Genomic DNA, 18,994 nt, shown 5'->3' on the forward strand with positions numbered 1-18,994 from the left:
TACATCACTCACTCCTCTTCCACATAGGGGCTCTTTAGAAGAAAAGGACCAGGGTCACCATATAACCCACACATGTGGGATCTAAACTTTCATGTCTGAAATCTCTCCAGACCAAGCCCAGAGAGATAACTCCAAGTCATTTCAACCTGGTGATGTCTGGCAATCAAGGAGAGATACGGTAATAAGAGTGACAGCTTCGGGTAGTGCCTGTGGTTCAGTGAGTAGGGTGCTGGTCCCATATACTGAGGGTGGTGAGTTCAAACCCAACCCTGGCCAAACTGCAACAATAAAAAAAAAATAATAAAATAAAATAAAATAAAAAATTTAAAAAAAAAAAAGAGTGACAGCTTCATCATCTATTGACATGTCTGCTGCAGACACAATACTGACCAGGTGGACAGTTCATTCCTGGCAGTGTTGACCAAGACAAGAAAGGTACACGGACAAACACCTTCTTCTCTTTCAAATCTCATGACCATTTAGAATGTGAGACCTGGTAGGTTCTTAGAGATGACCAAGTCTAATCCTTTCTATCTTACTAGACAAGGAAATTAGAACCAGAAAGGGTTCAAATTCACCCAAGGTCACGCACCTGGGAAATCATAGGAGACGCCATCCCTGCCTCCTACTCACAGCCTCGGATGATTTCCACCCAGGTCACACCGACATCTCACTGCCTTCTGAACGTTGGAAGACCTGCTATCTCTACCACTTTATAAATACTTATTTTTCCATTTGCTATAAAGGTAACCACCAACATTTTCTGGCACTTACTCACTGCCAGGCACAACTAGGAGGGCTCTCAGTAAATTAAATCACTGAATCTTCACAACAATCTGACAAAGCAAGTTACTTTATTATCCCCACTTTACAAAGAGCAAACCTGGTATAGAGAGGTCACACAGCCAGGACAAGGTCAGGGATGTCTAACCCAGACAGTCTGGCTCCAACATCCACTACTTTGTTAGAGTTTATGAAATACAATTTCTTTAAATTATAAAATGATGGAAAGGAGTAAGCCTTAAGCACAAAGGGCCTGGTCACCAGTGTTCGTAATGAATGTAAGAACTAACCCATAAATGTCATTAATATATGCAATATATCTCTTGATCATCTGTTTATTAAGTTAAGGGACTGTCTATGTATATATTTGAAGCATATTAGCATTTTAACCACATATTTATAAAACAAAGTGATCACATGCACAGCAGTCAAACAAAGCTTGCCACTTGAAAAAGACAAAATGTTATTTGCATGCCAAGGTCTCTTCTGGACACACTATGTAAAGCAAAGGTACCATTACTGATCTCTGACTGTGCTGCCCTCACTCAGAGACGTTTTCCTCTGCTCTTAAAGAAACACATTTATGTTAACTTTCTATAGAAGTGAATCCTTGAAATATTAATAATTGAGGAAAAATTAAATAAGAGAAAAACGCGTATGAAGATTAAAATACATTGATGGAAGTGTTCAGAACCAACATCACTGGAACAAATGCTCAGGATTTAATTATATACTTGTGTTGCTTTTCCTTGTTTAAAAGGATGTCAAATCTCATTATCTTTGTTACCTAGGAGAAGAAGTCCAGGAGCAATAATAGTACAAATAAGCAAATTACAATTGTGCCTGAGATCAAATTTCAAGGGAAAAATTGAAGCCTATTATATAGATGCACTATCACACTACCACATAAAGTTACATGACTTATTCTGCCAGCCAAATGTCTTAATGTGGAGAGTGCAAAAGTCCACTCTGAAAATGCAACAGATACGAAAATCTCTAAAGTCCCAACAAGGTCACTTTAGATCTGAAATCCACAACCCAGAGAAATAAAGCAAAGAACAGAGCTCGACACATAGTAGGCCCTGGGCAAATATGTGTTGATTGGATGTAAATGAAGAACATGTTCACGGAAAGAGAAGTGCATGATAGAGACTGTTAAAATGCCAAAACAGCAGAGTGGTGCTGGCTTTAAGCTTTTAGCAAAAGCACTGAGGATTATAGAAACCGGGACAAAATGACAGCACGCCATCAAGTCAAGGCAGAATGCTCGAGCAAGAAAAACACCTCTTATGCCCAGTTTTGCCTAAGAAAAATCTGGACTCAGGCCCAACAGGGTGGCATAATATTTACCATACAACTCTAGCATGGCAAAAGTCGCTGAATTTGGAGCATCTCAAATGTGACACTGTTTTTAATTTAGCGCCCTCAGCAGCAGTTGCCCAGCTTGACCCACACTTCTTCACAACAAATCTTATTTAAGGTCACGGTGGGAAAAATCTTACAGCTACTCTGCTCCACTAAGAGCAACATAAATACAAATGCAATTAGATAAAACCTACATAAACCAGATCTGTCATATCTGATCAGTAAACTAAAGCATAATAAAATTACAGTTAGCCTGGGAGTTTTGAGAGTAATTTAGGCTCTATTTAGTACCATCCCGGCCATGTCCTAGTAATAAAGAATTTCCAACCTTTATATCATGACTCGTTCGTTCTTAGGAGTCTGAATCTGGCCATAAACTCTAGCAAGACTTGAAATTAGAGCTTAAGTACCAACATAGTAGGGACCAATTTTGTCAGCATGTTTAATATAAAAGTAATAGTATATCCTGCTATTTGTTTCAATACCCACTTAGAACACATTTCCTTTTCTCATGCAGCAAACTATAAAAGAGGTCAGGTATCAGAGCTCACCTGAAATAGCCGTCCAATTTAAGTTTTAGCCACAAGAGTAGTTTCTTATAAGAACACAAGAAAATATTCCAAACTCTTCTTTAGTACTCAAATGATTTCTTTTTCTTTTTTTAATGTGAAACCCAAGTAGGGCCCCTGATAAAATTTCATAGAACCTTAGTTACCAGCTACTGTTCTCTTCTTCACCTTTAAGTGTAAAGGTGCCTCTAAACTGCTTAAAGGACAGATGAGTGCTTCAGAGGAACGGCTAACAACACACCTGTTACATAACCTGTTCTTGGCCAGACTGTACGGTTTTTGATAAGGAAGAAAACAGTCAAAAGCAGCACACACACTGATCCTCTGTTCACCATTCTCCCATTAGCCAGGACATGCCTCTGAGTCATATATTTCCATAGCTAGCTCTCTGCCTCAGTTTCCTTAACCATTAAACACAAGGTCTGATACAAATTCCTGTTTGATCAAAGTTAATCAGCACAACAATTACACTGAAATACTATATTAAAAATTACGGAAGCTTTTACAGTATTCATCTCTTTTTCTCCAAATACTCCAAAAGGGTTACTTTGGCCACTAATTGAGATTAGGCAAATTCCTAATGTGCTTTAAGAACATGTGTATCAAAACCTAGGACAGACATTGACAAATCTTTCCAGGTGAAGTTATCACTCTGCTTGGATTGTCCTGTACAAAGTGGATGCCACAAAACCCAACAAAGGCAGGTCTCTGGTTTTTACTGTGAAAACAGGACTTTGCTTTTACCCTGACAGCTTCAGGGCCTAGCAACACAGGAGGACACGCCTTCAGAAAACCAGGGGCCCCAGGGAACTCCACGCTGGTGTGGGTCTGGGGAGATGCGTGGAGACCCAGGCCGGGGTCAGAGAGGTTGAAGTTGTGCAAACACAGATGTTGCCGCCATCCCTCGACCCAACCAGCTGTGACCAGTAAGGGGGCTCTGTGGGCTCCTAAAGCCGGATTCTCTCTTGGAAACCTAACTGGTGTCTGGGAAACCAGAGCTGGGTTTCCAGGGCGGCCTGAGCCCCGGTTTCCGTACAGCCCTGGACAGGCGAGGTTGCCTTCTTGTGGTCTGTCATTACGACCCTTTGGAAACACAGAGCAAAAGGTTAGGGTACCACCAGACACACCCAGATATTCAACAGGGAAACCAATCCATACATTAAGCTTAAGGAGTCGCAAAGAACTCAGACCGCCTTCCTCAGCCGAGGTAACTACAAATGCCTTTCAAAACAGCAAATGTTTCCACACGAAATAAATGTTAGTGCGTGTGTCCTGAGCTTGAACTTGGTCTGTGCTCTAGGATCCTGGCCCTGCCAAGCATTCTCCCTGGAGCATGGATGGGAATGGGGCACCTCAGCTCTCGAGGCTCTCCCTTCTCGCCGGGAGAATTGCCATTTTTTCCTCGGCTCCCCAAGGACACTGGCCTGGCTTCACCCGCCCATCCCCCGTCCCCGGAGCGCAGCGGGCGGGCGCCTCCACCGTCTCAGTGCGCTCCCGGCCGCGCCGCCCGAGAACCCCGCGCGCCGCAGCTGCTGCCATCGCGCCGGGCGCCGCAGCCCTCTCCGCTTGTCGCCGTTCCCGAGGGACCGGGAGGCGGCGCCCATTCCTCTCGCCGCCGAGCGCGCAGCAGCTCCCCTTTCCCACGTCCCCTGACCCCCGCATCCTGGGGACCTTGGAGAAAGCGACCCGCGGATGCGAACTCAGGTGGACAAACTTTTCCGCCCAGGGGTCTGGGAAAATGCGGAGGACGTAACCTCAAAAAGCATTACCTGGAGCTGTGGCCCCGCAGCTTGCAGAGCCCAGGCGAGCCGCTGCCCCTCCGCGCCCTGCCCTTGGGCGCCCCGGAACGCGCCCGGCCAGCAGCCACCCGGAGCCCGGAAGGCTCTCCCGGGAGATGCCCGAGCCTGGCAGCGGCACCGCGGGCGGAGGGGCGGAGAGGCGGAGCCACGGCCGCGCTCCCGGGCCCGGCTGGCTGCGCCCGCCGCTGGTGCCGCCCCCGTGCCCCCGCGCCTCCCGGCTGCCACTGGACGCCCCGCCTGCCCACCGCCGGGCTCGACTCGCAGCGGCCGCATCACAAGGCGAGGCCCGGCCGCGCCCGACACCGGCTCCAGCAGGAAACCTGAAGCTGCCCCGGCTGCGCTGTCTCCGCCAGCCCCCTCCCGCCGCGGGCCGGCGGCCAGTCGCCTGGACTCCCTACCCGGACACCCAGCGGCGAGACGCGCGGAGGCTGGCGTGGACCTGCCGGGCCAGAGCAGCGCTGGGCTGCGCCCCAGGTACTTCATGCCCTGGCGCCTCCCGAGGAAGGAGCTGTTCTCCCGCGAAATTTTTTGTGCCGGGTCCGAAGGAGGCTCAGACTGTCCTAGCTAAAACCCACCACACCCGTGACATGATAGGGCCCAGGTCTATCACAATAGGAAGTATTATTTAAAACCCCGCAGACACCCTCTGATTTGATGAAGCTCATGCTTCTCTGGCCCACAGCTTTGCATTTATGCATGCAAGTAGCTAGTCATAAGTCCAAAACCATGAAAACCACAACCACTTTTATAATGAACACGAATGTGAAGAGAACTCCCTTCCCCTCCCGAGCACTTTTCCACTTAGCACTGATCACACTCCCAGCTGCAGAAGCCTTTCCAGCAGCCCGGTCTTCCTAGAACATCGCAGCTTGAGAGATAAAATTGCCATCTGATATTTTTGTACTCACCTTGAGTCTCTGCTTTGCTTTTCCTGGCAAGACGGGCTGCCCAAAGAATCAAAAGGGGTGTGGCCCGAAGAAGCTAACCATCACCTCCACCAAGCCAGAAAGGAGCATGCCCCCCTGGCTGCCACCATCACTTCTCCAGGGCCACGGCCATTTATGCCTCCCTTCCAGCTCCTGCCGTCCCCAGCCAACCTTACTGATATGGATTCTGAGGAAAAAGGACTAAGGTTAGCAAGAAAAGAACATTCTGAGTCTGGAGTCCTTAGTCCTGTTTTAAGGCAAAGGTCGCCATTGGCCTTGATAAGGGGGCCCCAACAAAGGCACTGACCTGGGCTGTTATCCGAGCTGGTGCTTCCCCACCTACCCTAGCCTGGCCTCAGGTACTGTCATGAAGAAAAAGAAATTGCTGTCCATTGCCAGGATGTCAAGGTATGCCAGATTAAAAACAAAAGCAATATTATTTTCAAAAGTAAATAATATGCCAATTCTAAAATATCTGCTGGAGGCTATAATCCCAGCACTTTGGGAGGTTGAGGCGGGAGATCACTTGAGCCCAGGAGTTTGAGACTAGACTGGACAACATAGAAAGACCCAATTCTAAAAAAGAAAAAATTGCTGGACATGGTCATAGATGCCTGCGGTCCTGTTTACTTGGGAGGCTGAGAAGGAGGTTCCCTTGAGTCCAGGAGTTAGTTTGCGGTGAGCTGTGATTGAACCACCACACTCTAGCCTTGGTGACAGCAAGAACCTATCTCTAAAAAAAGTAAAAAATAAATCAAATAAATAAAAATATCTGCTGGAAATTAGTCAAGTTAACACACCAGACAAAAAATGGTTTCCAAATTCTGGTGAGTACAATTGTTGATATGTTATTGTTATTGTACTTTTGCATACACTAATGTTGAATCTACTTTTCTTTTTTTTTCCTTCTTTTTTCCATTAATTCTGTCAGTTATGTAGATAGAAAAAAATGTGAGAACAAATATTATAAGAAACTACCCCCAAACCCCTTCCCAACTAAAAAGAAACAAACTGGCAAAACTAGTAATTGAGAAACTCTCACCCAAGAGGACATATAATCATGCTAGTTGTTTTCTTGCCTTCGCCTAAGCCCTGAACTTGATCAATATTTAAATAAGTACTTGGCTTTCAACTTCTGTAGGTTCAAATATTAAGCCAAGTGTGCTCCAGCAACCTTAAAAGAAGCCATGAATGTCTGAGGCAGGAAGCTATCAGTGGTGTAAACAACCTGTTGCATCTGATTGATTTCACTTCTCCAGATATAGGTCACTCAGGACATTGATAGCACTAAGCTTGGCTGGAACAGCGTTTCTTTAGAATTCAGACAAAGAGCACACTTTCTCTGTCCACAGACAAGGGACTTTCACTCAGCAAAAAAAACAGGCTGGCAATTTAGCTGGGGAAATTCTAACTTCCTAGTGACCATTACGCAGGTTTCCCAGCTCAGCTCTGTCTTTTCTAGAGATTCAGTTTCCATTTATCCCAATGGACTTCACTCCAGACAGACCTCCTCCGTAAGATCCTTTCTTCATTGCCCTGGTTTATGCTACCCATTGAACTTCGACAAAACATAAAGGCCTTACCTGTGTAGCACCAGACTCTATTCACTGTCATGCTAGACAATTACAGGTTTTTATCTTGTCTTTAATTTGCCATCTCACTGGGATAAAAAGGACTCCTAAAGTAATACAAATATTGCCTAGAGAAATCATCCCATGATTTAGGCTGCCACTCTGTTTTAAATTTGACAATGGGCTAGCCTTCATAACATAACTAGTGCAAATAATAAGCTAAAACTTTGAATAATTTATAGGCCTCAAAGCTTAGGGTAAAGTGCATAAGCAGGACCATAAGAGCAGAAATTGGTAAACTCTGCCAGGAAGCAAAGCTTAACTGGATGCAGGCCTTGCCACTGGTGTTGTTCAAAGAGGCCTCTGTCAATTCTCTGCAATTTAGCAGGAACTCCTAAAAGAACTGGAAAAGACTGAACTGAATAGACAAAAACCCTAGAAAGACTAACAAGGAAAATCTCCACTGGGGTAATTAACTGTGTTCTGTTTAGTCTTTTGTGTCTGTACATCTTTTCTCTCTCTGGAAGATCAAGGGGACCAAGTCTAGGTCTGGAATCAGAACCTGGTCCCCCTAAAACTAAGGTAGAAAAGACTTTACACCATCATTCTGACCACACGCACAGTAGTGAAGATGGAAAGAATCCTCACCTGGAGTCATCACAGCTGGCTGAATAGGGCTTCACTGCCCCTTGGAAAGTAAAGGTAACTTTTAAGACAATCAACATGCCCTGCTCCAGCCACATACTGGGAGCTGGCTGGTCAACGCATGGCTGAAGCCTAAGGAAACTCCTCGAGGGACTTGTCTTAACTGGACTTTGAACTTTAGGAAAAGGGGGGAAATGTCACAGGAAAAAGTAAAATCTCATTTGTATATTAGCCCACCACCATGGTACTATTAAGGCCTGAGTGGAGAACCCAAGAAGAGTCACAGTCCCTAAAACCTCAGTGCTGAAAAGTAATTAATATTGGCACCTGCAGAAACAAGCTGATATTGAGACCCCAAATTAAAATATATTGGAGTCTCAAAAGTGGGTAATGAGAAAGGATAGCTGAGAAGGGTGAGGTCTAGAAGAACAGGTCTTCTCGAGGAGACCACCAGGATACACCTGCAGGGTCCTCTCCACGCTGACTCAGCTCTTGGGAATTTGTAAACTTAACTTCCTGAAACTTGAAAATTTCCAAGTTCTGTGAAATCCTGTAGTTCTGTAGGGGCGGGAATAGCATCTCCCGCTTGATTCAAACTATCCAATGAAAAGGGTACCTGTGGGGTGGAACTTTTTGACTGTCAATAAAAAGGGAAAGACCAAGGCAGTCGGGGAGCAGGGCCATTTGGAATTCTTCTATGCCGTAAGCTCCCGGCTGGATAAAGCCCTTCCTCTCATAAAAAAAAAAAAAAATTTGCCATCTCAAGGAAAAAGACTATTCCTTATCTCTTTAATCTCAACAGTCCTTTTTTTTTTTTTGTGGTTTTTGGCCGGGGCTAGGTTTGAACCCACCACCTCCGGCATATGGGACTGGTGCCCTACTCCTTGAGCCACAGGCGCCACCCAATCTCAACAGTCCTAACACAGAGCTCCGCTAAAGTAGTTAATATCTGTTTATCGATTGAACTATCACATCAGTTATGCAGCAAGGAAATGCATGTCACAATTTTTAAACTTCTCTTTAATAGGTTATAATCACTCCAAATTTTATTATCTATTTACTTCTTTCCTGTCCTTCATTCTATTTCCTTTGTCAATAATTCTCAAAAATTGAATCATTATAAATCTGTGTTTGGCTATATGAGTTAGGAAATTACTAGTGTTTCTTTTCTTTCTTTCTTTTTTTTTTTTTTTTTGACACAGAGTCTCTGTTACCCTGGATAGAGTGCTGTAACGTTATCATAGCTCATGGCAACCACAAATTCCCAGGCTCAAGCAATCCTCCTGCTTCAGCATCCCAGGTAGCTGGGACTACAGGCACCCACCACAATGCCCAACTAATTTTTCTATTTTTAGAAGAGACAGGGTCTTGCTGTTGCTCGGGCTGGTCTGGAACTCCTGAGATCAAGGGATCCTCCTGTCTTGGCCTCCCAGAGTGCTAGGATTTCAGGCATGAGCTACTGCAAGGACCTGGCCGGGAAATTACTCGTGTTTTTTAAGTGAAAGCACGATAGTAGAAGATGATAGATTTAGTACACAGTAGAGCAAACTTTTAGAAAAGGCATGACCTTGGGAAAATGCAACCCTTCTAAGCCTACATTTCTTCTTCTATGATATGGGCATAAGAATAGTATCTACTATCATTGTGAGAATTAAATAACTGAAAGTGATTACGGGACACACAGGGGTGCAGAAAATGATAACAGTTAAGACATGTATTTTAGAATATGAGGGCATTAGGAAAACATGTCAGAGCATGTCAGACTCCAAGGCAATAAGCTAATTCTGGATTGTACACTTGGTTTCTCAGCCAAAAAAGGTTGTGGAACACACAGAAAAGAGCCCAACATGAAAAAAACAGGGGAAAAGATCTCCTGAGAAAAGGCCTATGGTAGTTCTCAGTCTGGTTATATATAGCATCACCTGGGAAGCTTTAAAAAAAAACACAAAAATTTAATTCTCAGAAGCTCTCACCACATCCATCATTTCAGAATCTCTAGGAAATGGGGCCCAGCCATTGGTAGTGTTTAAAGTTTCCCAGGTGATTCCAATGTTCAGCCAAAGTTGGGAACGACTGAACTACAGAAACTGAATTTATTGCCACTGGATAAAAGTAAGAACTGTCCTCAAGTATATGAGGTTAAAGGACTCTGCTCTTCCATTTCTGCCAATGTTGAACCATCAGGTGTAAACTGTAGGTGAGCAGGGCGTCAGTGTACTGTCTGTATAAATCACCTGGGAATCTCATTAAAACGCAGATTCTGATGTAGTAGCAGATGGAACCTGGTACTCTGCATTCCTGACAAGCTGCCGGTGCTGCAGAGCCTGCTAGTCTGTGAACCATACTCTTAATAGCAAAATAATAGAGAAAGTCACAGAGAAATATTCATGTTTGTCCTAAGAGGAGTCTTCACATCTCTGAATATTTTTAATCAATTGATATTTAGTGAGCACAAACCTTGCAAAAAATATATGTTTTTTTAGATTCTGAAAAAAAAAAAGAATAGGCCATTTTTAACCAGTTGTCCGTATGAAGTCTTCCCTAAAGAGCCAACTTACCCATTAGGGATGACAGGCTTAGTGCCTAGGGCCCATCATACTTATAGGTACCCACAAAAATGTTCTAATTTCTTTGAAAATCAAAAGATAAAAATGAACTTTTAGGTCAAAAAAAATGTTTTAGTATATAATATTAATATATTTGTCTTTAGAACAATGCAATAGTAAAATGTAATTTTTATTTTCTATTTAATTTTTATTTTTCTGGAGGAAGAGCTTATGAAGGCCAAAGTGCCCCTAAGTCCACAGAAGTCCTCACACAGCTGTGTTCTCAAAATCCATGTTAGTTCCTGGTATTTTAGGCTTACCCTACTGTGGCTGATATTTTAACATTGATATTTACGTGAAGAGCAGGAAGACAATGGGGAAATTACAAATATGCTTCTTGAGCAGAGTCAGCTCTGTAATAAAGAGTTTGATGCTTCCCACCTGTACAATTTGAGGAATACAGGGAATGCTCCATTGGCAAAAAGTTGCTACTCTTTAGCTGATCCCTGAGGGTCTAAAATTCTGTCATTAAAGATTAATTCCACTTCCAGAGCCACTCTTTAGAGATTCACGCTATCAAGAAACCCTTTTTTAGGCTCGGCGCCCATAGTACAGTGGTTAGGGCGCCAGCCACATACACTGAGGCTGGTGGGTTCGAACCCAGCCCAGGCCAGCCAAACACGACAACTGCAACAACAACAAAAAAAAAATAGCTGGGCATTGTGGTGGGCACCTGTAGTCCCAGCTACTTGGGAGGCTGAGGCAAGAGAATCGCTTAAGCCCAAGAGTTTGAGTTGCTGTGAGCTGTGAGCTGTGATGTTGTGGCACTCTACTGAGGGTGACATAGTGAGACTCTGTCTCAAAAAAAAAAAAAGAAACCCTTTTTTGTAATGTTGACCTTCCTTTTATACTCAAGAAGTTCCCAAGAACTTCTCAGGGGATTCATTCTGAAAAGAAGACAATATAATGATGAAATTCTATTTTGTAGGAAACCCCAATTCTGTTCAGTTCCTGAAAAATGACCATGAGATATGGTCATTTATAGATAAAGAAGATTGCCATCATCACTGCACAATATAGAAACCCCAACAAAAATTACTGATTACTATCCACTACAATGTTAGCCATGTGTGGTTATTTAAATTAATTAAAATTAAATAAAATTTAAAATTCAGTTCCTCATTGCAGAAGTCTCATGTTGAGTGCTCAAGAGCCACATGGTCCTGTTTGGACAGTGCAGAGAGATAACATTCTCATCATCACAGAACGTTCCATACTGCAGTGCTATTTCAAAGGGCTTTGAGTGAGAGGGGCCCACCTTTCCTTGAGAAATGCAAGCATGATTTGGGAAGTGTTGAAACTTCAGCTCAGGCACATTTTTTCCTACTTGTTAACATTATAGAATGGTATTGTAGATTTCAGAATATTATCTATGTCTATAATAACATAGACAATCAGTTACTGTGTTCTTTTCTAAACTTTTCTAATCAAAATTTCTACAAAACCAACTTTAAAAAAAATTATTATGAGTACGTAATAGTTATATATTTTTATAGGGTACATGTTTTTTCAGACAAAGTCTCACTCTGTTGCCCAGGCTAGAGCATCAAGGCATTAGCCTAGCTCACTATAACTTCAAGCAATCCTCCTGCATCACGAGTCGCTGGGACTACAGACACCTGCCACAATGCCCGGTGAATTGTTTCTGTTTTTAACAGAAATGGGAGTCTTGTCCTTGCTCAGGTGGTCTCAAACTCTTGAACTCAAGGGATTCTCCTACCTTGACCTCCCAGAGTGCTGGGATTACAAGCATGAACCACCACACCCAGCCACACGTGATGGATTAATTTGATGAATTAATCAAATCAGGATAATGGAGGTGTCCATCACCTCAGGCATTTACCACTTCTTCATGTTAGGAAAATTCCAATTCCACTCTTTTAGTTATTTTAAATCATACCCTAACTTATTATGGATAATAGTCACTTTGTGGTGCTATGCAAATACTGTTCATTCTATCTACCTAACTATATCTTGGTAGTTAACCATTAACCATCCCCACTTTATCCTTCCTACCTCTACCTTCCCACTCCCTGATAACCATCATTCTACTCTCTGTCTCCATGAGATCAATTGCTTTTAATATTTAATGAGGAAAACCAACTTTTGGTTGACATCTCCCCCTTTCCCACCCTTTAAGAGAGGCAGATTTTTTGATTTACCAAAATGGCTCCAGGTACCTAGGTTGTAGCCAAATCTTTACATTTTAAACCAACTCAAATTCTCCTTTTTGATCTCCAAAGCATACTGTACAAGACAGAGAAGCTGGATAATGCCCCAGTGCATAATGTGTCTAAATCTTCCATCGCTCAATAGTTTTATTTCTAAGAGCCCCACTAGAATGCTCAGGTGTGGTGTCTGAGCAGAACAACTCAACATCTAACACTTCTTCAATCCCCTAACACCTGCTGAGCATTGACATGTACGTGTTAAATCCAGCCCAGAGCAAGTTTTTATGGTTATATAAAAAGAGGTCTAAAGAAACAGAGTGATAATTGCGATACTAACACCATTTTAATTAGGGTGGTGCAACTAGTCTCTGCTAATACATGTGGGAAATAATGGGTGTGCAACTGTCATGTGGGCTGTCATTCTATTTAAGACTTCTGGGGACATGACAGATGGTGAGAATGAAGCTCCAGTGTTCTGTACATGATGTCATCTGGAAGCTACAAAATGCATGTAAAGGTTTGGGCAGCTATTACTCATTAAAGAGGATCAAGATCCTGTTTTCTCAGTTACAAAGGACAGGCAGAGGAAGGGAAAAGACAGGAAAATCTATAAATAAAATTGTTATGAATCAGTTTCCCTCCCCCACCAAATAACTATATACAAATATTTTAACTAAGTTTTTAAACCTTCATTCAGATACGTTAGGTTGCTCATAATGTACAACCCAAGAACAAAGTCTGGAATCTTGTCACTGAAGGGTCCAATAATCTTTTAATAAACTAAGTTCAAAGCCCTGAAAATTCTAAAATCCAACTCAAAAGATCTAGATAGTCAATGCTAAATGCAATCCCTGGGCACTGTTTTGTTGCTGCTGTTCTGAATTCTGAAAAGACCCTATTTCCCACTCTCTCCTAAAAGCTGGATATTTGGTAAAGCTTTTTTTTTTTTTTGTAGAGACAGAGTCTCACTTTATCCCCCTTGATAGAGTGCCATGTCATCACAGCTCACCTCCGGCTCCTGGGATAAGGTGATTCTCTTGTCTCAGCCTCCCGAGTAGCTGGGACTACAGGCGCCGGCCACAACACTATTTTTGGTTCTTGTTGCAGTTTGGCCACGTCTGGGTTCGAACTTGCCACCCTCAGTATATGGGCCCCGCACCCTACCCACTGAGCCATAGGCTCCGCCCGGGGTAGAGCTTGTTCTTCACTACTCTAAGGAGGCAGGTAGGCCAGCTAAGCTAACAGAGACCCTGCTACTCCAACTCAGCTGAAGAAACTTAATCATCCTTAACATAGAGAAGACAATTGAAAAACATGGAGAGTTTTTAAACAATACGCTTTCTTGTTTTTAAAAGAAAAGTGTCCTACCCAGAGCCCTGCCATAAAAGGGAATGAATTCTCTTCAATCAAAGAAAATCTGTTTAAATGTTCACACTCTGATATTATTTCATAGTGCAAAAATTCATTTTTTTAATATTGAAAAATAATTTCAACCATGTGGAATAAATGAGCAGGGAAGCAGCCGGACAGAAGTGGTGGACAAACCCAGGGAGCTAGCATGGCCTTCACCTCCTCCCATACACCAGGGGGCGCCACACTTCCCTGCCGAGGCCCAGGTAGTAAATATCTGGCCTTTACGGACTGTGAGATTTTGGTCATAGTCATTGAGTTCTGCTGTTGGTAGTACAAGGACAGCTACAAACTGTATGTATACAAATGAACATGTCTGTGTTCCAGAAAGTTCTATTTACAGAGATAGGCAGCGGGCTGGATTTGACCCACAGGCCATTCTTTACCTACTCCCTGCTCCAGGGGTCCTCAAACTACGGCGGCAGGCCACATGTGGTGGTGTGATTGTATTTGTTCCCGTTTTGTTTTTTTACTTCAAAATAAGATATGTGCAGTGTGCATAGAAATTTGTTCATAGTTTTTTTTTTAACTATAGTCTGGCCCTCCAACAGTCTGAGGGACAGTGAACTGGCCCCCTGTTTAAAAAATTTGAGGACCCCTGACCCAGGGAACTTTAAAAACCACTGATGCCTGGATGCTGCCTCAAAGATAGACAAGTCATGTGGAAGGCCACAACATAGCAGGAAAAGTCCAAAATTAAGTTATCAAATTAAGCCATGGAAAAAGGAAAACAGTACAGGGGGGAAAAGAGAACTTTGCAGAAAATTTTATTAATATTTTCCAGAGGCATACAAGAAAATAATGAGCTGGTGGTGACTGATGCCTGTAATCCTAGCATCCTGGAAGGCTGAGGCAGGAGGATAACTTGGGCTCAGGAGTTCAAAACCAGCCTGAGCAACAGCTAGAGACCTTCTCTACTAAAAATAGAAAAACTAGTGGGACGATGTGGCTGACACCTGTAGTCCCAGCTACTCAGGAGGCTGAAACAGGAGGATCACTTGAGCCCAGGAATTTGAGGTTGCTGTGAGCTAGGCTAACAGCATGGCACTGTAGCCTGAGCAACAGAGACTCTGAGAAAGGAGAGGAGAGGGGAGGGAGGGGGAGAGAGAGAGACAAAGAAAGAAAAAGAAAAAGAAAGAGAGAGAAAGAGAAAGAGAAAAGGGAAGGGAAGGGGAGGGGAGGGGAGGGAAGGGAAGGGAAGGGCCTATGAAACAAGAACAAGGTACTGTGAAAAGGGAACAATCAGGGGTCAAGAAAATATACATGGATATTAACAATGTGGGACATTTTAAAATTTCAACAGAGAGTTGATTATAAAATTAAGGAAATATCCTAGGAAGGTTTTTAAAAAGACATATGCATAGACAACGTGAAATCAAAAATGGAAATTTTCAAGATTAATCTCAATATCCAACATCCCACTAAAAGGAGTTCCAACAGAGTGAAAGATAGAATTTTTTTTGAACTCAAAATTCAGGGAAACATCAGTCTGCTTCTAAGAATTTATCAGAAAGCTATATGTAAGGCCATGAAGATACCTACACAACTATGCTCAATGCAACATTTTTGTAATAGTGAAAATTGAAAACAACCCAATTGTTTATATGGTTATTTGGTTAGGTAAACTAAGGAATACCTATACTTTTAATTTGTCTACGAAGTAATAATAATATGGTTCTGGATGTACTAACATGGAAAGAAGTCCAGGATAGACTACTAAATAAGAAAAGCAAGTTGCAGAACAGAACTGGGACTCCGTTTTATGTAAAAAAATAAAATAAAATAAAATGTAGATCAATATATGTTTGCAAATGCATTTTAGTAGGTCTAGGAATCTACTCAAGAAGCTGTTAATCAAGGTTATTTCAAAAGAGTAGAATGGTGGGGTTAACTGAACAGTCCTTTAACTTTAAATTGCCATGTATCTGTATTATTGTTTTAAACAATGTGCACATATTCCCTCTGTAATTTTTAAAAATTAAAGGCAATAAAGAAATTATGTACAATATTATGGGGTGGGGAAAAAAACTGTTTCTCTTCACACTGTCTCTGGGAAATAGCAGCAGAACATTATCAAGCATCAGCATGCAAAGAAAATGAAATTCCTGAATAGAGAAAGACGGTGAAGCCAGATGACGAACACAAGCAGCAAAAGACATTGCCCTGCCCTTTGGAAGCTTACGGTGGAGTTGGAAAGACAGACTCATACAGACAGCCACTAGTGACCAGTGGTATAGCCTTCTGCCAAATTGTGTTGTATGTGAGGGCTGCGAGTTCAGAGGAGAGAAACCAATGAAGACTGGAGTAGCCAAAAATGCTTCATGGAGGAAGTGGGCCTGGAAAGATGTTAAGTCTTTACCAAGGCAGAGAAGAGAACAGTATAAGCCAGACAACCAGCAAGAGTGAAGGCATTGATTCTAATGAGCATGCAATATTCATGCAAAGATGAGAGAAGCCCATCTGGATTAGAGAAGTCATGTTTGTTAGGTTCAAGTTTGGCTGCATACAACAGAAAATTCACCTAGCAGTGGCTTAAATAAGATAGAGGTTTAATTTTCTTTCATGGCAAAGGAGTCCAGAGGTAGGCAGTCCTGGGTTATGTCCATGGCTTAGTTATCATTAAAGCCTCAAGTTCCTTCTACCTTCCTGCTTCACCATCTTTAACACTGGCTTTCATCTTCAAGTCAGCTTCTTAATTACAAGATAGCTGCTATAGCACCAGCCATCATATCTATGCTCTATACAGCAGGAAGGAGGAAAGAGCAATGAAAAAGAGGCATGCCTCCCTGTTCAGTAGGCCTCCTTTAAAGAGTTTCCCTATAAGGTTTTCCTACCAACTTCTACTTACATCTTGTTGGCTACCCCTATCCAATACAGGGAGCAGGAAATGTGTAGATTCTTAAGCAGGGTGCATTGCTGCACCTATGAATACAAGGTTTCTGAGAGTAAAGAAAGGGACTGTTCACCATCGCTGCCTAGTAATTAGGTTAGAAAATGGAGGTTTTCGAAAACAAGGCAGATAAAAGATTTTATGTTTAAAAGAAGAGAAAGAAATTAGAAAATTACTTATCATTCATAAAGAATAGAGAAATGAATCAATTATAAACTTCAAGTTTAAAAAGCATAGAAGAAGCAAGATTGAAAAATAAGAGCTACTTACTTCTAAAAGTGGCTACTTGATTGGCCCCTGCTCCATTCACCCACTTTCAACCTTCTACAATTTTCTAGAGATTTATTAGCACTCACCTATGTACCAACTGTGTGCCAAGACAGGGCAAACTTCCAGTCTGTATGTAGCAGCAGAAGTGGCCTTTTGCCCGTTTCTCATCCATATCCCCATAGAGCTTTGAAGATATTATTATAATAAAAGCACAGGGTGCTTTAGCGAGTCCATCATTTGCTGGTTAAGAGGCAAAGTAATTGAGCAGAGTGGGCAACACGGACTTTGTCATCAACAGACCTGACTTTCTACCTGCTGACTTGACTATGTTTCTTTGGCAAGTTACCTTAACACTCCCAGCAAGTGATTCTCAACCTTCCTAATGCCGCGACCCTTTAATACAGTTCCTCATTTTGTGGTGACCCCCAACCATTAAATTATTTTTGTTGCTACTTCATAACTGTAATTTTGCTACTGTTATGAATCGTAACGTAAATATCTGATACACAGGATATATTTAGGCGACCCCTGAAAGGGTCGTTCAATCCCCAAAGGGGTCGCGACCCACAGGTAGAGAACGGCTGCTCTAAGATCTACTTTCCTCACCCTTAAAATGAAAAACATCATCTGCATCTCACCAGCATTTCCAAGGTGGTGCTGAGGACCAGAGCCCAGCAGTCCACAGTAGCTCAGTAAGTGTTAAGCTTCCTTATTATTTTATCTTCCTGCTGGACTGTAAGGTCATGACAGTCTTCATATGACCCCCAGTGTCTAACACAATACTGAAAGCCCTGGCAGGAGTCACTTTAGCCAACAGAAGGGTCATCTAGCAGGCCTCATCTGAAGACCTCTAAAAGAGCAGCATGCAACTTGCACTGGTGGAATAAATATCACTGGCTGACAGTATTACCCCAGAGCGAGGTGGGAAGCTACAACAAACCACCTCCTGCCCTGTCTCAGGGGTGGCAAGTGACATTGTAGAATTCTCTTTGTGGGACATTTGAAATTCTGAGACTCTAGAAAGCAGCTCTCTCATCTCCTGGTCAGCCACATACATTCTGTAAACAAAATTGCAGATCTCACTGTTTGGGGGGTTTTTGTTTGTTTTTGTTTTTTTGAGAAAAAGTCTCACTTTATAGCTCTTGGTAGAGTGCCATGGCATCATAGCTCACCGCAACCTCAGACTCTTGAGCTCAAGCCATTCTCTTGCCTTAGTCTTCCAAGTAGTTGGGACTACAGGCACCAGCCACAACACCCAGCTATTTTTAGACACAGGGTCTCACTCTGGCTCAGCCTGGTCTTGAACTCATGAGCTCAAGCAATCCATCCACCTCGGCCTCCCAAAGTGCTAGGATTACAGGCATGAGCCACTGTGCCCGGACTCACTGTTTCTCTGCTGATCCCTTAAGCCTTTGGTCAAGCTTTCCTTCTGAAAAACTTTCCCCAGCACCCCCATATCCATACCAAGCTGGGTCAGGTGTCTGTATCAATACTCCCCTCCTATTCTGTGCATTTCTTGGTTATAAAACTTAGCATGCGGCATTCTGACAGTCTGCTTCTATGTCTCTCTCCCTCGACTGAGGGTTCACCAATGTTGGGAATGTATCTCAGTCACGTCTGATTCCCCGATGCCTAGAACAAGATCTTGCAGAAGGAAAGGATAAAATGTGATAAAATGTCGAGTAAACAGTGTTGGTTTTGATGATGCTTCTACCCCTTACCGGAAAGGCTACTTAATTCATCTCTGGGGTCTGGAGCAAGAAGGGACATCTCCCAGCAGTCCCCTATTAACACTTTATCTCTAGAAACTCTCATAATCTTTACGTCTTTTCCTATTTTTTCTTCCAACCCTTTCCCCAAACATACTTATATTCTTTTTCTACAGTTGAAGAGCCAGGGACACAACAGTGTTACTTCATATAGAAAAGGTACACTCCCATTCAAACTCTAACTTTTCTGATGGGAAAGCCCTTTTTATTGTCTTTAAAT

At 42.7% G+C, this 18,994-nt stretch overlaps 1 protein-coding gene across 1 annotated transcript in view; it reads right to left on the reverse strand.

The window, feature by feature from the left end:
• Nucleotides 1–4,628, reverse strand: part of ARHGEF28 (Rho guanine nucleotide exchange factor 28) — a 292,201-nt gene extending 287,573 nt beyond the window's left edge. Inside the window, exon 1 of the mRNA XM_053588797.1 lies at nucleotides 4,487–4,628. The gene's annotated coding sequence lies outside the window, so the exon portion shown is untranslated. The remainder of the gene's footprint in view (nucleotides 1–4,486) is intronic.
• Nucleotides 4,629–18,994: the final 14,366 nt, after the last annotated feature.

Source organism: Nycticebus coucang, chromosome 1 (assembly GCF_027406575.1).
Source record: "Nycticebus coucang isolate mNycCou1 chromosome 1, mNycCou1.pri, whole genome shotgun sequence".
Taxonomy (NCBI): domain Eukaryota; kingdom Metazoa; phylum Chordata; class Mammalia; order Primates; family Lorisidae; genus Nycticebus; species Nycticebus coucang.